This window comes from Nicotiana tabacum, chromosome 5, assembly GCF_000715075.1.
Source record: "Nicotiana tabacum cultivar K326 chromosome 5, ASM71507v2, whole genome shotgun sequence".
Lineage (NCBI taxonomy): Eukaryota > Viridiplantae > Streptophyta > Magnoliopsida > Solanales > Solanaceae > Nicotiana > Nicotiana tabacum.
In genome coordinates this window covers 113,610,026-113,628,957 of record NC_134084.1, presented here as the reverse complement: position 1 = coordinate 113,628,957, position 18,932 = coordinate 113,610,026, and the positions used below count along the sequence as shown (strand labels likewise).

The following is an 18,932-nucleotide window of genomic DNA, read 5'->3' as shown; positions in this document are numbered from 1 at the left end:
TTGAAGATCCTCAGCAGCAACTAACGAACTTCCTCTCAATCTGTGCCACGCAGAGACAGTACAATGTCATACCGGAAGCAATACGTCTGTTGTTGTTTCCATTCTCAGTGACAGAAGCAGCCCAGACTTGGCTTAATTCACTCCCTATCAACTCCATCACTATTTGGGAGGAATTAGTCAAGCAATATTTGAGCAAATTTCATCCACCCAACAAGACTGCTCATCAAATTGATGAGATATTGAGCTTCAAACAGAGACCAATTGAGACGCAACATGAAACGTGGGAGAGATTCAAAGGTCTGCTGGTTACGTGTCCACATCATGGTATTCCAGAGCAGATGTTGGGGAAGAGATTTTACATGGGTTTGGCAGATAGTTTGAAAGTCAATGTTGATGTTTCAGCAGGTGGAACATTTTTTAGCAAAATGTTCAGAGAGAGCAAGATCATACTTGATAAGATGGCACAAAACTCAGGTTGGACAATAAGAAATGCTCCAATCACTCATGTGGTTCACTAAGTGGCTCTAGATCCGGCTAACTCCATAGCTGAAAATATGGCCACTCTGATGACACAAATGAGCATCCTCACCAAAAAGGTTGAAGAATCAGGCCAGAAGCAGCATGTACATATAGTTGATGCAACCAATGGGGTCTATGTACATTATGCATTAACCAACCATATGTCTGCTCATGGAGTGCTGAAGGTGAGAATCAACAATATTAGGAGAACATGAATTATGTGGACAACTATGGGGGACCGAGACTAGGTGGTCAGAATTGGGGTCAGCATAATCAACAATACAGACCAGCTCAGCAGTAGTACAATAACAACAATAATCATGGAGGCTATGCGACCACAGGGGCAAATGATGCCTTACCAAAAGCAACAAGGGTACAACCAGCAAAATCAGCAGCAGGTTTATCAACAACCTCCACAACAACAGATTGTGAGACATGAGGATGAGTTTGCTAAACTTGAGGGTATAATGCAACAAGTGATTGGGTCCACTAGAAAACTAGCTGACAGATTAGACTCACATTAGTCAACGATTAAGAATATTGAGATCCAGTTAGGACAGATTTCTATGGACCTAAATATCGCCCTCATGGGACGTTACCTGCAGACACCCAAATCAATCCAAAAGAGTAGGGCCCGAAGCAGCTGATGGCAATGAATCTCCGAAATGGTAGGGACTTAGATCTGGAGCAAGAAATTGCTTGCGAAAGCAGGCTGACTGAGACACTGGTGCCAGTACCCATTGAAATAGATAATTCAGCAGGTTTAACTGAGGTGACAGTACAGAATGCGCAAGAGAACACCAATAAAGAAGATAAGGTTGTGAAAGAGACTGAGGCTGCACCAGAACCGACAGTAGAAGTAGTGACTGAACAAGAGAAAAACCAAATCACAGGGAAGAAGCGACCTCCAGCATCATTCCCACAGAGATTGGCCAAGTATCAGAAAGATGAGTGTCGACGCCCCCTTTTTCTATGGGTCGAAATCGGGTATACGACATTGGGAGGACAACTCTATTCCCTTTCGAGAATTGGGTTTAGAAGTTGAAGAGTCGCCACCTAATGATTATAGTGCATTAGGACACTTTTTAGAAGAGTTTAAGATGAAGAGACCAGAGATTAGGGTAAGGGCTAGAAATTATCTCGAGGGGAAGGTGTTAGGAACCCCTCAAGATCCACTAGTGTGGTCCCGGCCATGTTATAACTGTGACTTTATAAGTAAACAATCAAGGCTCAAATAAGGAGGTCTTCTCACATACGTTTTGCAAGTAGGTTGAAAGTTTGAAAATAAAGAAGGCAGAAATTTGAAGAAATGATTTTAGACAAGTTCTAAAAAAAAGGGAGGGGGTCCTAGGTTTGTGAACAATATGGATCACATCAATGCAATACTTAGTAATCACTCCTCAGAAGAGGGGCTACATGAGATATTAGCGCATCGGTCATCATCTCCATATTCTACCCTTCCCGTCCTGTAAAGGTTATTTAAAACGCGTGATTTGGACACGAAAACTTATTGCGTGCTATTACCCGTCCCATCCTATAAGTCCTAGAGGGTATTTAGGACCATTATTCCTACAAGGTAAGGACTAGGCTGAACCCTTAGGTTTAAAGGACAAAATGTTAAGCGACATACATAACAAGTAGGACTATACATAAAGGGAACACAAAGGCAAATAAAAAGCTCACAGATCCCTCCACAAGTAAACATGTAATCAGCACATCTCAAACACATTTAAGGTCTCAAAGATAGGAGTTTTCAGAAAAGAGGAATAGATAACAGCAGTTGAGTTTAGCGACAGATTAAAAAAATCGTTAAAGCATGGTTTTTGAAAATCAAGTAGTGATAGTAGCTTAACGAGGTGTTGGACAAGTATTCAAAATAGCACGATTCTGGGCAGAGAATGGTAACCTAGTAGTTTGAAAACATAATAAAACAAGAATCAGAAAATCAGTGAGAGTAAATAGAAGCACAATCTCAAGATTTTGTTTCCAGATAGAGCAGGAGTTTTTTTTAAAAAAACAAAGTGAACTTCAACAAGAATGGAAGCAGCAGAGTTCAAAATAATAAGAGGCTGATTGGTCTTAAACCGGTAAAACATGATTAATCGATTCTTATTAGGCCTAAAGTTTGTCTAGGCGTCGTATGCGTTGCCTAATTACCTTAAAGGGGGTGAACATGCATATTAATTCTAGTTTTAAAAGGACGCAGTTAACCAAACTTGTATTATTAGATTAAACATACTGGTGAGGCGTTCAACAATTGCAACTCAGAAAAAATAAAAACCCTAAGTAACAGGATGTCTAATGCACATAGAAGCTCCTAAAACATGGTCTCTAAATGCTAATGAGAATGCAGCAGTAATTTTATAACAGTTACTTGTTGGTTATTAACTAATCGTGATTACGAAATGAGTATAATAACAGACTGAAAGTAAAGAGCCTAAAACAGGATTACTAATATGTGAGATGCATGTCCTATACATGATATCTATTGCGCAAGTAGGTAAATAAAGTCCTATAAGTATGTTTTCTACCCATTACTTGAACTAAGCATGCATAACCCCTCCCATATTCACTATTCGACCCCAATCATTCGTTTACAAATTATTACAAACCAAGGATAGCCGAATTACAGTAATAAAGAATAAAAAATAAGAAGTTATTCTATAGGGAGCCTTCAGCCAGGCCCAATCTTCCAACCTCACTCCTTTCGAGTTTCACAGCCTTTGCCATGGTCTGGGTGTGGCAAAGCTTCCTAAGGCCCCATTGGGTCCTTGGCCAATACCAGCACCCAAACATTTACCCAAAAAATGTTGAACAAGTGTAGTGTGGAATTACCAGCCTTGTGCATCAAAGTTCAGTGAGTACTCAGAGGTACCCAAAGCAATGCTTACACGAAGGGGGTAGAACCTAATCTCTAAGAGTAGTGAGAGTGCGTGATATAGTTTTAAGGAAATTGAGTTGAGAAAAAAATAGTTTAAAAATGATCCATATAGAACCAGTTCTTGAAAGAAAAACAATAGAAGAGTGTGACAGTTTTGTAAGAAGGTGAGTAGGACAATCTCAGAACTAGAATATCACACATAGTTCAGGGAAGCAAACACAAACAGTGGAAAGGGGAAATGGGGACAAGTAGTTCACATGTAAGAGCATAGTTGCACATACGTAGATATCAGAGAAACATTTCGGAACTTAAACAGTCACAACACATTTCATCCCAAAGTGCTCATGGAAGAGGTTCATGATTATTTAGTAGCTAGGAAAGGTCGTGAATACATGCTAATAATGTACTGGGGTTAGGGGGTAAGGAAGAACTGTATTAAACAAGTAAGGGAAGAAGTAGACATGCTGAATTAAGGGAAGGGTAATCACATCAATGAACTATCAAAGAGACACGCTAATTGCAATGAAAACAGTAGAACCATAAGTAGAAGCATAAAAGAAATAAGAGAAAGTGCAATATGCGTAAAAACATGTTGTTTTGGAAGCTGTAAATCAAATAGCAGACATACCAGTCAAGAGTGGGATAATAGAGCAGTAGTGTGCAGGGAAGTAGAGCGATAGTGTGCAGACCAAGAGAGAATCAATGTATAGAGCAATAAAACAGTAGAGTAACAAGTTACTCAGTCTTGGCTTTTAGCCAACTAGGTAACCAGTAGTCAATAAGAGAAGCGAGCGAAAATGTGTAGGAAGTAAGAGAGAACAGTGAGTATGCTTGTGTGTGTAAGAGAGAGTTCAGAACAGTGTGGTTGTTCATCGGTTATGCTAAATAGAGGGTAGAGTATTTATAGTTTTGAAAACAAGTAAAGAATAGGGTAACAAGTACACAATTATAGAAGCAATACCAATTGGAATCAATCACAGGACCAAACTCCTTTTAATTAGGGAGTCATGATTCGAATGGGTACAAGTTATATCAGATAAGGAAAGAATCACTTAGACTACTGAATCTACCATAATAGGAGTAGTAAAGCATGTAACATGTAATAAGGGCCAAATACATAATATTTCAAGTAAGGAAAATATATACTGAATATTTGAAAGTATGTTTATGCGCATAAATATGGTAAAAATATAAATTAACTCTGAAAATTAGTCAAAGAATCACGGATGAGACTAAAATCACAAGGAATTAGTTCTAAGTAAGGAAAGCATCTCACAAATAAGGAAGTGATTCAAAATCAGTGAAAAACTTCTAAGGAAAACATATACAAAATCAGGGATTCGAAGAGATGCACAGAATTAGCAGAATATTTGGTAAACAATGAATAATTAGACCTATTAAACACAATAAGCACGAAAATCAGAGAACCCTAAGCAAGAAATCACAGAAACTGTAGAAGGTTGGAACCCTAACAACAAAATTAAAGCATAGAACTCGGAGAATAACCCAGAAGATCACACAAACAAGCAAATAATATAAACACAAACATATAGTACTCAAAATCAGAAGATAAAGTGATTTCGAAAAGGGGTTCAGAAACCCTAGTTTGAAAAAAAGGGAACAAAACGTTTAAAACTTGAGCAATCGTACAGATCGAGTGGAGAGTAGTGTAAAACATAAAGGTGTGAGTTAAAATCGTTTAAAAATACAGAGATTTAAGAGGTCTAGGTAGAGATTAGGGTTTCATAAGAAACCAGTGAGAAGTAGGAGAAACCTGGTTGTGAAACTCAGAAATAATGGTGTTCATAGCACCATCGGACAAAAACTCATCGGAGAAAGGCCGAAGACAAACCAGGCAAAGCTTTCAGTGACTCTCTCGTATGGTGGAGGCTCCTGGGGTCTCCAGGATAGAGGGAATCAGCGAGATAAGGTTTCACGGCGGTTGGTGGTCGAAAGAGGTGAGGCTGGAGGTGGCCGGATAGATGGTGAAGGCCATCGGAGAAGAACTAGAAGGTTCTAGAGAGAAGGAAGAGAGGAAGAGACCAAGTAGAGAGAGAGACCGGTCTCGATGAAATGAGGGGTCGGGGGGTAGTTAGAACTTAATTAAGGAAACGAAATCTGGGTCGTTGATCTCATTTGATCAACGACTCAGATTAAATCGAAGCTAGGCCGAGTTATTCGGAGATTGGGCTGGGCGGATTTGGATTGGGTATTGGATTAATTAAAAATCTGATTGGGTGGGTTACAATTGGGGCTAAAATTGCAATAATAATAGGCTAGGTATTAAATAGCCAATTTCTCACTCTTAATTTTATAAAAATAATGGAAATGATTTTAAAAGAAAATTAAAAGTACTGAAATCATTAGTAATACAAAAATACTGGAACTGATTTTGCAATTATAAAAATACTATTAATCGAAACATGGGCTATAATTGCAATTATATGCAAATTGGCTTTAAAAATACCAAATAAATTTGTAAAAATATGCAAAAATCACCTTAATTATATTTTGGTGTAAATATGAGAAATAAATAAATTATTCACCAAAATGATAATTTTGGAAATAATTATTGGATTTTGCACTGCTAAAATAGACAATAAATTGATTTTGAAAAATCCTTAAAAATTTTGGGAAAAATACCAAAATACTTGGGCATGCTTATGTATGCACATATATATTATTTTGAAAGTATTTTGAGTGTAAAAAATACTTAGGGAAAAATTGGGTATCAACAGTTGCCCCTCTTTACCCGGAAAGGAAGAAAGAGTTGTCGGGTAAAGATAAGATGGCCAATTTTGACCGGAAGTGGTGATTTGAAAGGAGTTCTGACCGACCTCTGGTTTCTGACTCGCCTACATATCCCTGGTCTTACAGGAATCAGGCCATATGTAGTTCAGGAACCATTGACGGAATATGTCGATGGAGATTTGAAACAGACGAAAGCGATGTTTAGATTGAGAGAGGTTTCTGAAAATTGATAGGCTGCGGGAATCGGAGCGGGATCGCTCCTGCTGAGACGGCCGTTGCCAGCTAGTGTACCTGCAAGTAAGCAATATGAGCGTATATTGTGCATAAATTTAAACGTGATGCAAATTCCTATTGGACCATGAATGCTGTCTTTGGACGGTTAGGATGACGTCCTTGGACCATGACGTCCCAGGCTATGAAGAGCGTAAATAAAAATTAGCAGGACATGAAATGATGTTCTCGGGCCATGTAGATGATGCCTCCGAACTATGATGCATTTGAATAATGATATGCAAAAGATAAAATGGGGTCCTCAGGCCATGGCATGGCGTTCTCGGGCTATGCAAATGGTGCCTCCGAACAATGATGCCTTTGGACAATTTGGCAATCTTTCAGCCCATGAAATGCAGAAGGTGGCGATCTTTCAGCCCATGAAATGTAGGATTTGGCAATATTTCAGCCGATGCAAGACGTAAATAAAAGGTGGCGATATTTCAGCCATGCGAGAGAGATAAGGTGGCGATCTTTCAGCCGATGCAAGAAAATAAAGTGGCGATATTTCAGCCATGCAGGATGGAGACAGAGCTTAGTCTCGGAAGGCAGAAAGGTAGCCTTATGCAATGCAGGAAATGCAGATGGAGGTAGAGCTTAACCTCGGAAGGCAGAAAGGTAGCCTTATGCAAAATGCAGATGGAGACAGAGCTTAGTCTCGAAAGGCAGAAAAGTAGCCTTATGCAGATGATGATGGAGGTAGAGCTTAACCTCGGAAGGTAGAAAAGTAGCCTTATGCGAAATGCAGATGGAGATAGGGCTTAGTCCCGAAAGGCAGATAAGGTAGCCTTATGCAATGCAAGGAAATGCAAGATGGAGACAATGCTTAGTCTTGGAAGGCAGAAAGGTACCCTTATGCAATGCAAGAAAATGCAAGATGGAGACAATGCTTAGTCTCGGAAGGCAGAAAGGTAGCCTTATACAAATGATGATGGAGGTAGAGCTTAACCTCAGAAGGCAGAAAAGTAGCCTTATGCAGTGCAAGAATGTAAAAGGGCGATTAGTAGTAAGATCTCTTAGCTGATAGCCTATTATGACAATATGACTATTGGGGAGATTGTGTACGGATAGCAATTGCGGGCACGTGATGGTTCTGAGAAGTTGCATTCTTGGGAAAGTGTGAGTGCATAAATATATCTAATGATATTGCAAATTGAGTGCCTGCATCCAAAGAAAATTGTGAGTTCTATAAGGGGAAAAGGTTAGTTCGTCTTCCCCGGGCTCTTGACGTTGTGTGTCATTGGGGTAGCGTCGCTAAACAACAGCAATCCGGATAATAGTTATGCATGATTTAGTAAATATAACGTAAGTATATAATTGAAAATAGTTTTCTTTAGATGAACCAATGACTGCGACGTGGTTCCAGACATTGCAACCTCTTTCGCTACGGAATTTTGAGGGTCCTCCTCAAAATTCTGCCCCAGTTTGCTGAGCGGAAATTTCTGACGGCTGTGCTGAATGACTAAAAAAATCATCTTCGGAATTTTGAGGGTCCTCCTTAAAATTCTGCCCCAGTTCCAATAGCGGGGGGAAATAGAATTTTCAAATTACATCATAAAGGGAATCATAAGTGGTTACACATAGTATCGTTTCACTGTATCTGAATTGATTGGCTTCGGCCAGACTTCTCCGTCCATTTCCGCAAGAATAAGGGCTCCTTCAGTTAGACCTCGGTGAACCATGTATGGACCCTGCCAATTGGGAGAGAACTTCCCCTTGGCTTCATTTTGATGTGGGAATATTTTCTTCAACACCAGCTGCCCCAGTGTGAACTTCCTTGGCTTAATTCTTTTGTTGAAGGCTCTGGACATTCTGTTCTGATACAACTGACCGTGGCAAACTGCATTCATCCTTTTCCCATCTATAAGGGCTAACTGCTCGTAGCGACCTTTTACCCATTCTGCATCATCCAACTCTATTTCTTGTATGATCCTTAAGGAGGAAATTTCTAGCTCATCGGGGATGACCGCCTCTGTACCATAAACCAGCATGTAGGGAGTTGCTCCGGTCGATGTGCGGACTATGGTGCGGTATCCCAATAAGGCGAATGATAACTTCCATTGTTTGTGCCTTTCGACCATCTTCCTTAGTATCTTCTTGATATTCTTGTTGGCTGCCTCCACAGCTCCATTCATTTGAGGCCTGTAGGCTGTAGAGTTCTTGTGTTTGATCTTGAATGTTTCACACATTGCTTTCATCAAGTCGCTGTTGATATTGGAACCATTATCAGTGATGATTGATTCCGGAATTCCGAACCGACAAACAATGCGGTCGCAGACGAAATCTGCCACAACCTTCTTAGTGACCGCCTTGTATGATGCTGCTTCGACCCATTTGGTAAAATAATCGATTGCCACTAAGATGAACCTGCGCCCATTTGATGCGGCAGGCTCGATAGGTTCGATAGCATCCATTCCCCAAGCGGCGAATGGCCATGGTGAGCTTGTTGCAGTAAGCTCGTTTGGAGGCGCCTTTATCGTATCTACATGTATCTGACAGCGATGGCATTTGCGAACATACCAGATACAGTCTGTTTCCATAGTCATCCAAAAATACCCTGCTCGGAGTATCTTCTTTGCTAAGACAAAACCATTCATGTGCGGCCCGCAGGTCCCTGCATGCATTTCGTCCAATAGCCTGGATGCTTCTTTTGCTTCGACACACCTTAGTAAACCCAAATCGGGAGTCCTCCTGTACAGGATTCCTCCACTGTGAAAGAATTTGCTGGATAACCTACGAAGTGTGCGCTTCTGAGTAGCGCTGGCAAGTTATAGATATTCCCCTATTGTCAGGTACTACTTGATGTCATGGAACTATGGTTTTCCATCCGATTCTTCCTCAACGTGGGCGCAATAAGCTGGCTGATCATGAATCTTTACTGGTATGGGATTAATGAAATTTATATCTGGATGTTGGATCATGGACAATAAAGTAGCTAATGCATCAGCAAACTCGTTCTGGACTCTGGGGACGTGCTGAAATTCTGTCTTTGTAAACCTTTTCCTCAACTTCTGTATGTGATGCAAGTAGGGAAGTATCTTAGAGTTCTTGGTTGCCCACTCTTCTCGAACCTGATGTATGAGAAAGTCTGAATCCCCGATCACTAGCAACTCCTGAACATGCATGTCAATGGTCATTTTGAGCCCCAAGATGCAGGCTTCATATTCGGTCATATTATTGGTGCAAGGAAACCTGAGCTTGGCGGATATTGGGTAGTGCTGGCCAGTTTCTGATACTAGGACTGCTCCTATGCCATCTCCTTTGAAATTTGCAGCTCCTTCGAAAAACAACCTCCAACCATCATAGGATTATGCAAATCTTCTCCTATGAAAGATACCTCTTCATCGGGAAAATACGTTTTTAGGGGCTCGTATTCCCCGTCCACGGGATTCTCGGCGAGATGATCCGCCAAGGCTTGCCCTTTGATTACTTTCTGGGTAACATAAACAATGTCGAATTCACTTAGCAGGATTTGCCACTTGGCGAGCTTGCCAGTGGGCATGGGTTTCTGGAAGATATACTTCAGAGGGTCCATTCTGGATATGAGATAAGTAGTGTAAGCACAGAAGTAATGCCTCAACTTCTGCGCGACCCAAGTCAGAGCACAACAAGGGCGTTCTAAAAGAGAATACCGGGCCTCGTAGGTGTGAACTTCTTACTAAGATAGTAGATGGCCTGCTCCTTTCTCCCTGTTTCATCATGTTGTCCCAGAACACAACCGAATGCTCCATCCAATACCGCAAGGTAAAGCAATAGGAGTCTTCTAGGCTCAGGCAGAACCAAGACTGGTGGCGTTGACAGGTATTCCTTGATTCTGTCGAAGGCTTTCTGACAATCATCAGTCCACTTGGTAGCAGCATCCTTTTTCAATATTTTGAAGATAGGTTCACAAATGATAGTGGACTGAGCTATGAACCGGCTGATATAGTTGAGCCTCCCCAGGAAACTCATCACGTCCTTCTTGTTCTTTGGCAGCGGCAATTCTTGGATAGCTTTGATCTTTGATGGATCCAATTCTATTCCTCGACGACTTACGATGAAACCCAATAATTTTCCAGCAGGAACCCCGAATACACACTTGGCGGGATTTAGTTTCAGATTGTACCTCTTCAGTCTATTGAAGAACTTTCTTAGGTCTTCCATATGATCCCTGGCTTTCTTGGATTTGATGATGACGTCGTCCACATATACCTCGATCTCCTTGTGTATCATGTCATGAAATATAGTAGTCATGGCTCTCATGTAGGTGGCACCAGCATTCTTCAAACCGAATGGCATCATTTTGTAACAGTACATTCCCCATGGCGTGATGAAATCCGTTTTCTCTGCATATTCCTCGTCCATCCATATCTGATGATACCCAGCGAAACAATCAACAAAAGACTGCAACTCATGCTTGGCGCAATTGTCGATAAGAATGTGTATGTTAGGCAAGGGGAAGTCGTCTTTGGGACTCGCCCGATTAAGATCCCAATAGTCAACACAAACTCTAACTTTCCCATCCTTTTTTGGCACTGGCACGATGTTGGCTAACCATGTCGGATACTCTACTACCCTGAGAACCTTGGCGTTGACTTGCTTGGTAGCCTCTTCTTTGATTTTCAAACTCATGTCGGGTTTGAATTTCCTGAGTTTCTGCTTTACCGGCGGACATGTTGGATCTGTTGGCAGTTTGTGAGCTACAATGGATGTACTGAGACTAGTCATATCATCATACGACCAGGCGAATATGTCTTCATATTCCTTTAGGAATTTCGTGTACTCTTTCTTTTCTGATGGTGACAGGTGAACACTGATGCGCGTTTCTTTGACATTCTCTATATCTCCCAGATTAACGACCTCAGTTTCGTCCAAGTTAGACTTAGGCCTATTCTCAAAATTCTCAACCTCTCTGACGACCTCTTCTGGTATATCATCCTCTTCTGAATCCATACCTGTTTGTTGCGTTGTCTCGTTGCAAGTCATAATCGTTGGTTCATCGTCAAGGCAAGTAATAGTAATGTTGTGTAAAATAAAGTGAATGATAGAAAAAATAATAAGAGAGAGAGATATAATAAATTGAAATGCTTTGATTGAATTCATAATTGTTTTGAATATCAGAGCTCTTTTCAAAATTAAAGACAATGCGGAAATAAAATCAGCTAGTAAAAAGTAAAAATGTGATGCATGGTGCTTTTGTTTAGCCTTGCTACCCCGAAACTTTCCGGGCCCTGGTGGTTCTGATTGACCAATTGCTGAGGCGCTCTCCTCGGTTCACAACTCGTATAGAAGGGCCTTCCTCCCCTTCCTCCTTGAAAATAACACAGCAGTCCATATCATCATCCTCCAGGAACAGATTCTTCACGGCTGCCAATGCTTCATCTTCCTCCAACCCATATATAGTATCTGCCGGCTGGAAAGTCTGCTCCAGGTGAGGTATCGATGCTCCAGTGGGTAGTAGGGACCGCGCCATGGTGGAAACCAGTGATTGAACTCCTCCCAAGTGTACTCATACCCCAAACCAAATGTAGTACCATGTTTCTTTAGCTTGATGGGTTTGGCGATTCCCTGGAGGTTTTTGCCGAGTCCCTTTTCAGGTTCGTATCCACACCAATTCAGGATACTTTCAATCTTGTTATCCCACCATTTATCTTTGTCTACAGCGTTGACTCTTTCAATGTGGTGGTATGCTTCTCCGCCTATTCTCCTTCTGCCTCTAATCATCGGGATGGTTTGGCGACTATATATGGGGTTGCTACCATCGCCATGAATAATCACCTCTTGGTGATTCTATTCGAACTTCACTGCCTGATGCAGGGTCGATGCTACAGCTCCAGCGGTGTGGATCCATGGTCATCCCAACTGCAAATTGTAGGATGCTGGGACATCTATCACCTGAAAGTCAATGTCGAACCAGGTTGGCCCAATTTGCAAGCATAGGCTGATCTCTCCGATAATGGACCTTTGGGACCCATCGAAGGCTTTGACATTGATGGCTCTATCTTTGATCTCGTGCAGGCTCTTTCCCAATGTTCTGAGAGTGATCAGCGGACAGATGTTGAGGCTGGATCCTCTGTCGATCAGGACTCTAGTGATAAAGTAATCCTCGCATTGCACGGTGATGTGCAGGGCCTTGTTGTGACTCAATCCTTTCGGTGGCAGCTCATCTTCGTGGAAGGTGATTTTGTGGATTTCCAGTATTGGTCCTACCATATTTGCCATTTCGCCTCCAGTTATGTTGCTGGGCATATAAGCTTCGCTCAATATCTTCATCAAGGCATTTTTGTGTGCGTCAGAGCTCTGTAGAAGAGTTAGGATGGAGATCTGCACTGGTGTTTTATTCAACTGCTCAATGACCGAATACTCCTTATCTTGTATTTTCCTCCAAAGATCATCGGGCCCAGTTTCAATAGTCCGTCCAGAGGCTTGCTTACTGGACTCGGCTAGGTGCTCTAGAGTGTAAACCCTGCCTGTTCTGGTCATACCCTGCGTAGCAATTGCTTCTCTCGTCTTGGTCTTCCCTTTCCTCCTAGCTTCAGCTGTGTAATCCCATGGTATGGCATTTGAGTGGAACGGTGTTATGTCTGACATTGCTACAGGAATGGGTACCCTCGGTGGTAACATAGCAACTTCAAAGGGTACAGGTGCTTTTGGAGCCCCAAACTCAACCTCAATTGGCCCGGCCACCTTCGCAGAAGAAGGTGCTTCAAATTCGAGAGGTATAGACATGTTTACTTCATCTCCCCTGGAGGGCTGATTCTGCAAAACAATCGGGTTAAGTGTGACTGCCGATTTTGTTGGCTCATCATCATCAGCAATCAATCCTATCGACCCCTTGGGGTCCCAGTCATCTTCGATCTCGATCATGTGAATGTCTCCACCGTTGTGGTCAAGCAGAGGGTTGTTGCGGACATTAGGAGCAGGCTCCTTTGCTACGATAACCTTATTGTCGATCAGAGTTTGAATCTTGTCCTTCAACGAGCGGCACTCGTCAATGGTATGTCCCTTCATGCCGGAGTGGTACGCACAGGTCTTATTAGGGTTGACCCACTGGGAAGGATTTTCTAAAGTTATGGCAGGGATAGGGGAGACGTAACCAGCAGCTTTAATTTTCTCATACAGCTGGTCAATTGGCTCAGCGATGGTTGTATATTGTCTGGGAGGTCTGCGGTCAAAATTTGGTCTGGGTCTAGGGAAATTTCGGCGAGTGGGAGGTGATTGGTAGTGAGAGGGTTGGGCATTATAAGCTTGGTAAACAGGTGTAGGTTGAGAGTATCTGGGTGAAGTGGGTTGATATGTGGGAGGTGGAGATGATTGGTAAACGGGTGGTGGATTTTGGTAAGGGGTGCGGGTGCTTGGTAATTCGGGATAGGCTGATATGTAAGTGGAGGTGACGGCTAAGTGTGGTATTTTAGCAGTGATTTGGCTCCTTGTGCGACCATCACAGCACTCACATCCTTCTTCTTGGATGTGCCACCAGACTGTAAAGCCTTGTTGGTGGCCTGTAATGCTTCAAGATTAGTAACCATACCATTCTTAATGCCTTCCTCAATTCTTTCTCCCAGCTTGATGATATCGGAGAATTTCTGGCCCTTAATCAGCATCAACCTCTCGTAATATTGTGGATCCTGAGCCCGGACGAAGAATCTGTTCATTTTTTCCTCTTCTAAGGTTGGCCTAACCTTAGCAGCCTCTGATCTCCAACGAGTAGCATACTCGCGGAATATCTCGGTAGGCTTCTTCTTCAAATTTTGGGTATAGAATACATCGGGTGCATTCTCTGTATTGAATCAGAATTTATCCATGAAATCCGATGCCATACCTACCCAACTTATCCATTTCTTGTGGTCCTGACTGATGTACCAGGATAAAGCATCCCCCTTCAGACTTCTCATGAAGATTTTCATATGGATTTTCTCATTCCTTCCGACTCCGACCAGCTTATCACAATACGTCCTCAAATGGACTCTAGGATCTCCCGTGCTATCGAACATTTCGAACTTGGGAGGTTTGTACCCCTCCGGAAGTTCAACATCTGGCTGAATGCAGAGGTCCTCATAATTCAGCCCCTCTATACCTTTGTTTCCTTCCATGCCCTGGACTCAGCTGGTCAACTTCTTGAGTTCTGCAGCCAAGTTTCTGATAAGAGAATCCTTGTCATCAGACTCAGGTGCACTTGAGATTGGTTGAGTGTAGTGGGGTACGGTATCTACGTAGATGGGAGTGTTGTGGAGGTGGTCGTTTGTGGTGTTCAGTGGTTCAGGAATGAGTAGTGGAGTGTTGTTTGGAGTGTGGCATGTGTTGCAGTGTTGAACATGAGTGGGTTGCATCTGTGGTTGTGGGGTGTACTATGGAGGTGCGGGATTTTGAGCATTTGGAAAGTTGACATCAGGAGCGGTGAGAGAGAATGATAAATTTGCCAAGTTCCAAACTTGATCCAGTTCTTCTCGGAACTTTAATAATTTCTGCTCAAGTTGGGCAGTAGTTTCCTTAGTAACCGGGGTATCCTGAGGAATCTCAATTCTTTCAATTTCCTTTCTGGCGCTTGAATCTCCCATCCTGCCTTTGTTCTTGTTCCGGATAGGACTCAGAGGAGGAGGAGGTGGAGGGCCCTTGGATCTTGTACAGTATAATGATGGTGCCAGAATGCACGAACTAACCTTTGGGGAGGGGAATAAAAAATAAAAGAAAAACAAAAAACAAGGTAACAAGTTAGTGCGGATCATGAAGAAAAATGTTGCAGTATTTAAACACATTGTTCAAGAATATAAATCGCGTCCTAATTTGGGTGCCTCGTTGTGCCCGAGGTAGGCCTAGCGACAAATTAATTTGGAGAACTTATAATGCTAAATGCCTCATTTTTTTGATAAAAATAAGACGAATCCAAAATGACACTAAATAACGGAAAGTAAAATGTCACTAGTGGCCATTAGCCTTATTACATCATTAAAGCAAAATAAAAGACTCCTAACTACTTGGTCCCAGAAGGACCTTCCCCAGATTCGGCATCTTTGTCTCCCTCGAACAGCTTCACTAGCTCGCGCAGTCCTAGCAGACGATAAGCTCAGGCCAAATGTTCGCCTACGTTCCTTTCAGCATTTTGACAGTCTTCAATCCTCTTGATGAACTTTCCTTCTAGCTCCACTAGACCCCGCTCCAAATACCCTAGTCGCTTGTTGGTGCTAACAGCCATATCTTTCCATTCCTCGATCAACTTCTGATGGGCTTCTTGTATTTCCCGATGCTCACTTTCACACTCTCGAATTCTCTTGCACAGTTGATTGTACTTAACCTGCGCTTCAGCTTTCTCGGCGATGACCTTATGACCCGGATGAACCCGGGCTGACCCAAACCATTGTGATCATCTTCCAACCAACCTGAATAGTGCGGCACACAACCTGCGTGATACCTGTCTGGCTCAATAGATTCTCTCCCCAAAACGAGCTTGCAATGCCACAAGTACTGAGCTTGGCATTTGTGAGGGCTATCATCGTCCTGGAAATCAGCCCTAAAGTGACTCATTTTGTCGACCCTTGGTATGATTTGCTTTCTTCCAACCTGCCTCATGGCCCGGAGGGGAACGTAGGGATAAGTTCCTCTTAGACCAATGATTATGAGAAATGGTGCGTCTCGGGATCGAACAATGAATTCTTCCGTAGGTAACCACTCGACCATCTATTGTACCTGGTCTTCTTTTAGATTCTCAAATAACTTCACCCATCCTTCAGCGTCCTCTAGCTTAGCGAACATGTTAGGCATATAATTCATACGCATTGGCTGGTGGAAGGCAATGTGATCATCCCAGTCTCTGCGTAAGATCTCTTGTCGGTATTCCCCTTTCTGGAGGTGCTCCATGATCCAAAGCTAAAGTAATAAATTGCATCCCTCAAAATGACTGGCCTTTCGCTGACAGTTGTCCAGGGCTCGGTATATCTCAGCAATGATCATGGGCACTATACTGAAAGTCTGTCCGCCAATTCCTTCCATCAGAGTCTTGGTTACCATGGCCAGTCTGGTGTGGATCCTAGCCTTCTTCATAGGGAACACTATCATCCCCAGGAAATAAAACATGAATACGAAGACCCTTCTGTGAATATGCCCCAGTGAGGTGAGGGAAAATTCGTCTGAGTAGGTGTGGTATGACTTGCTATGGTCGTACTTCTCGTACAGATAGTCGAATGGGATGTAGGAGTCTTTCAAACAAGTCAAGTCTGGATTCTTCTTCAGTCCCATCATCTTAAGGAAACCCCTACCCTTGCGATTCTCTGGCATAATCAAACCCGGAGTCTCCCAAGGAATACCAGCTAAACCTCATATTTCTTCGAGCAAAGGAGTCATTTCAAGGTCTCCGAAGTGGAACACGGACCTGTCACTATCCCAGAACAAAGTTGCAGCCTCTATGATTTTGTTGTCAGACTGGATTTCTAGAAGAGAAGGCAGATTCCCTAAGTATTTGCGGATGAGTGTCTGATCACTGGAGTGGAGGTCTTTCCACCAATTTAGCATCCTTGGATGAATGTTGGTTACCATGCCAAATCTGGGGACTTCGTGCCTCATTTTCTGCAAAACAGAGTGTTAGACCCTTACCCCGCCAGACTCGACTATTTAAACCAATAATTAGCATAGCAAGCATTTAGTTCTCCAAATAAATGCATATAACATGTAGGTGTCCGTTTGGGTTTCAGGGAAACCCGATGGACTTTGGATAAGGCTATCTTAATGAGTCATTATGAGGACAACATAACTGACTCGGCTAGGTTTGACCATGATGCATGTACAATTGAACAGAGTAAGGTTTCTATTGAGGTATTAGACAGGTACCCTTGAGCGGACAACTCAATAGGAAAAGGCACGGAACTGTCGACTGCACCGATGATCGACTGGTTTTACCGCAAATACGCCTTTGCCAAATTTAAAGGGTGATAATATTGGAAGAGCGCAACCACTCATTATAAGCGTTGCTATGGTATTTGTTTGGCACGAGTGGAATATGATGTTGAAGATGCAGTTTACAAGAATGAAACAAATTGACATGTATTTCCACGTTCATAAGATAAATGATTACAATAGTATTGAAATAATTACAATAGTATTGAAATAAAGTAGTAAAGGAAAGCAGTTAAAGGAAAGAAAAGACATGAAGAGCCAAGTCAGTTTCGTAGTGAAAGAATAAAAAAGTAAATAAAGCAATTAATGAGATGGTAAAGTCACAAGCAACATGCAATGGTAAAAGCCTAAAGAAGTTCCCCAGCAGAGTCGCTATGCTGTCGATGCCTTGTAAAGTCACAAGCAACATGCAATGGTCCCGGCCATGTTACAATTGTGACTTTACAAGTCACAATCAAGGCTCAAATAAGGAGGTCTTCTCACATACGCTTTGCAAGTAGGTTGAAAGTTTGAAAATAAAGAAGGCAGAAATTTGAAGAAATGATTTTAGACAAGTTCTAAAAAAAACAAAGGGGAGGGGGTCCTAGGTTTGTGAACAATATGGATCACATCAATGCAATACCCAGTAATCACTCCTCAGAAGAGGGGCTACATGAGATATTAGCGCATCGGTCATCATCTTCATATTCTACCCTTCCCATCCCGTAAAGGTTATTTAAAACGCGTGATTTGGTCACGAAAGCTTATTGCATGCTGTTACCCGTCCCATCCTATAAGTCCTAGAGGGTATTTAGGACCACTATTCCTATAAGGTAAGGACTAGGCTGAACCCTTAGGTTTAAAGGACAAAATGTTAAGCGACATACATAACAAGTAGGACTACACATAAAGGGAACACAATGGCAAATAAAAAGCTCACAGATCCCTCCACAAGTAAAAATGTAATCAGCACGTCTCAAACACATTTAAGGTCTCAAAGATAGGAGTTTTCAGAAAACATGAATAGATAACAGCAGTTGAGTTTAGCGACAGAAAAAAAAATCGTTAAAGCATGGTTTTTGAAAACCAAGTAGTGACAGTAGCTTAACGAGGTGTTGGACAAGTATTCAAAATAGCACGATTCTGGGCAGAGAATGGTAACCCAGTAGTTTGAAAACATAATAGAACAAGAATCAGAAAATCAATGAGAGTAAATAGATGCACAATTTCAAGATTTTGTTTCTAGATAGAGCGGGAGTTTTTTAAAAAAAAAACAAAGTGAACTTCACCAAGAATGTAAGCAGCAGAGTTCAAAATTATAAGAGGTTGATTGGTCTTAAACCGGTAAAACATGATTAATCGATTCTTATTAGACCTAAAGTTTGTCTAGGCGTCGTATGCGTTGCCTAATTACCTTAAAGGGGGAGAACATGCATATTAATTCCAGTTTTAAAAGGACGCAGTTAACCAAACTTGTATTATTAGATTAAACATACTGGTGAGGCGTTCAACAATTACAACTCAGAAAAAATAAAAACCCTAAGTAACAGGATGTCTAATGCACATAGAAGCTCCTAAAACATGGTCTCTAAATGCTAATAAGAATGCAGCAGTAATTTTATAACAGTTACTTGTTGGTTATTAACTAATCGTGATTACGAAATGA

At 41.9% G+C, this 18,932-nt stretch overlaps 1 non-coding gene across 1 annotated transcript; it reads right to left on the bottom strand.

Annotated features, from left to right (window-relative positions):
• Window positions 1-222: 222 nt before the first annotated feature.
• On the bottom strand, window positions 223-328 carry LOC142181364 (small nucleolar RNA R71). The gene has a single exon (XR_012710032.1). It is a non-coding gene; the product is annotated as a small nucleolar RNA R71 (small nucleolar RNA).
• Window positions 329-18,932: the final 18,604 nt, after the last annotated feature.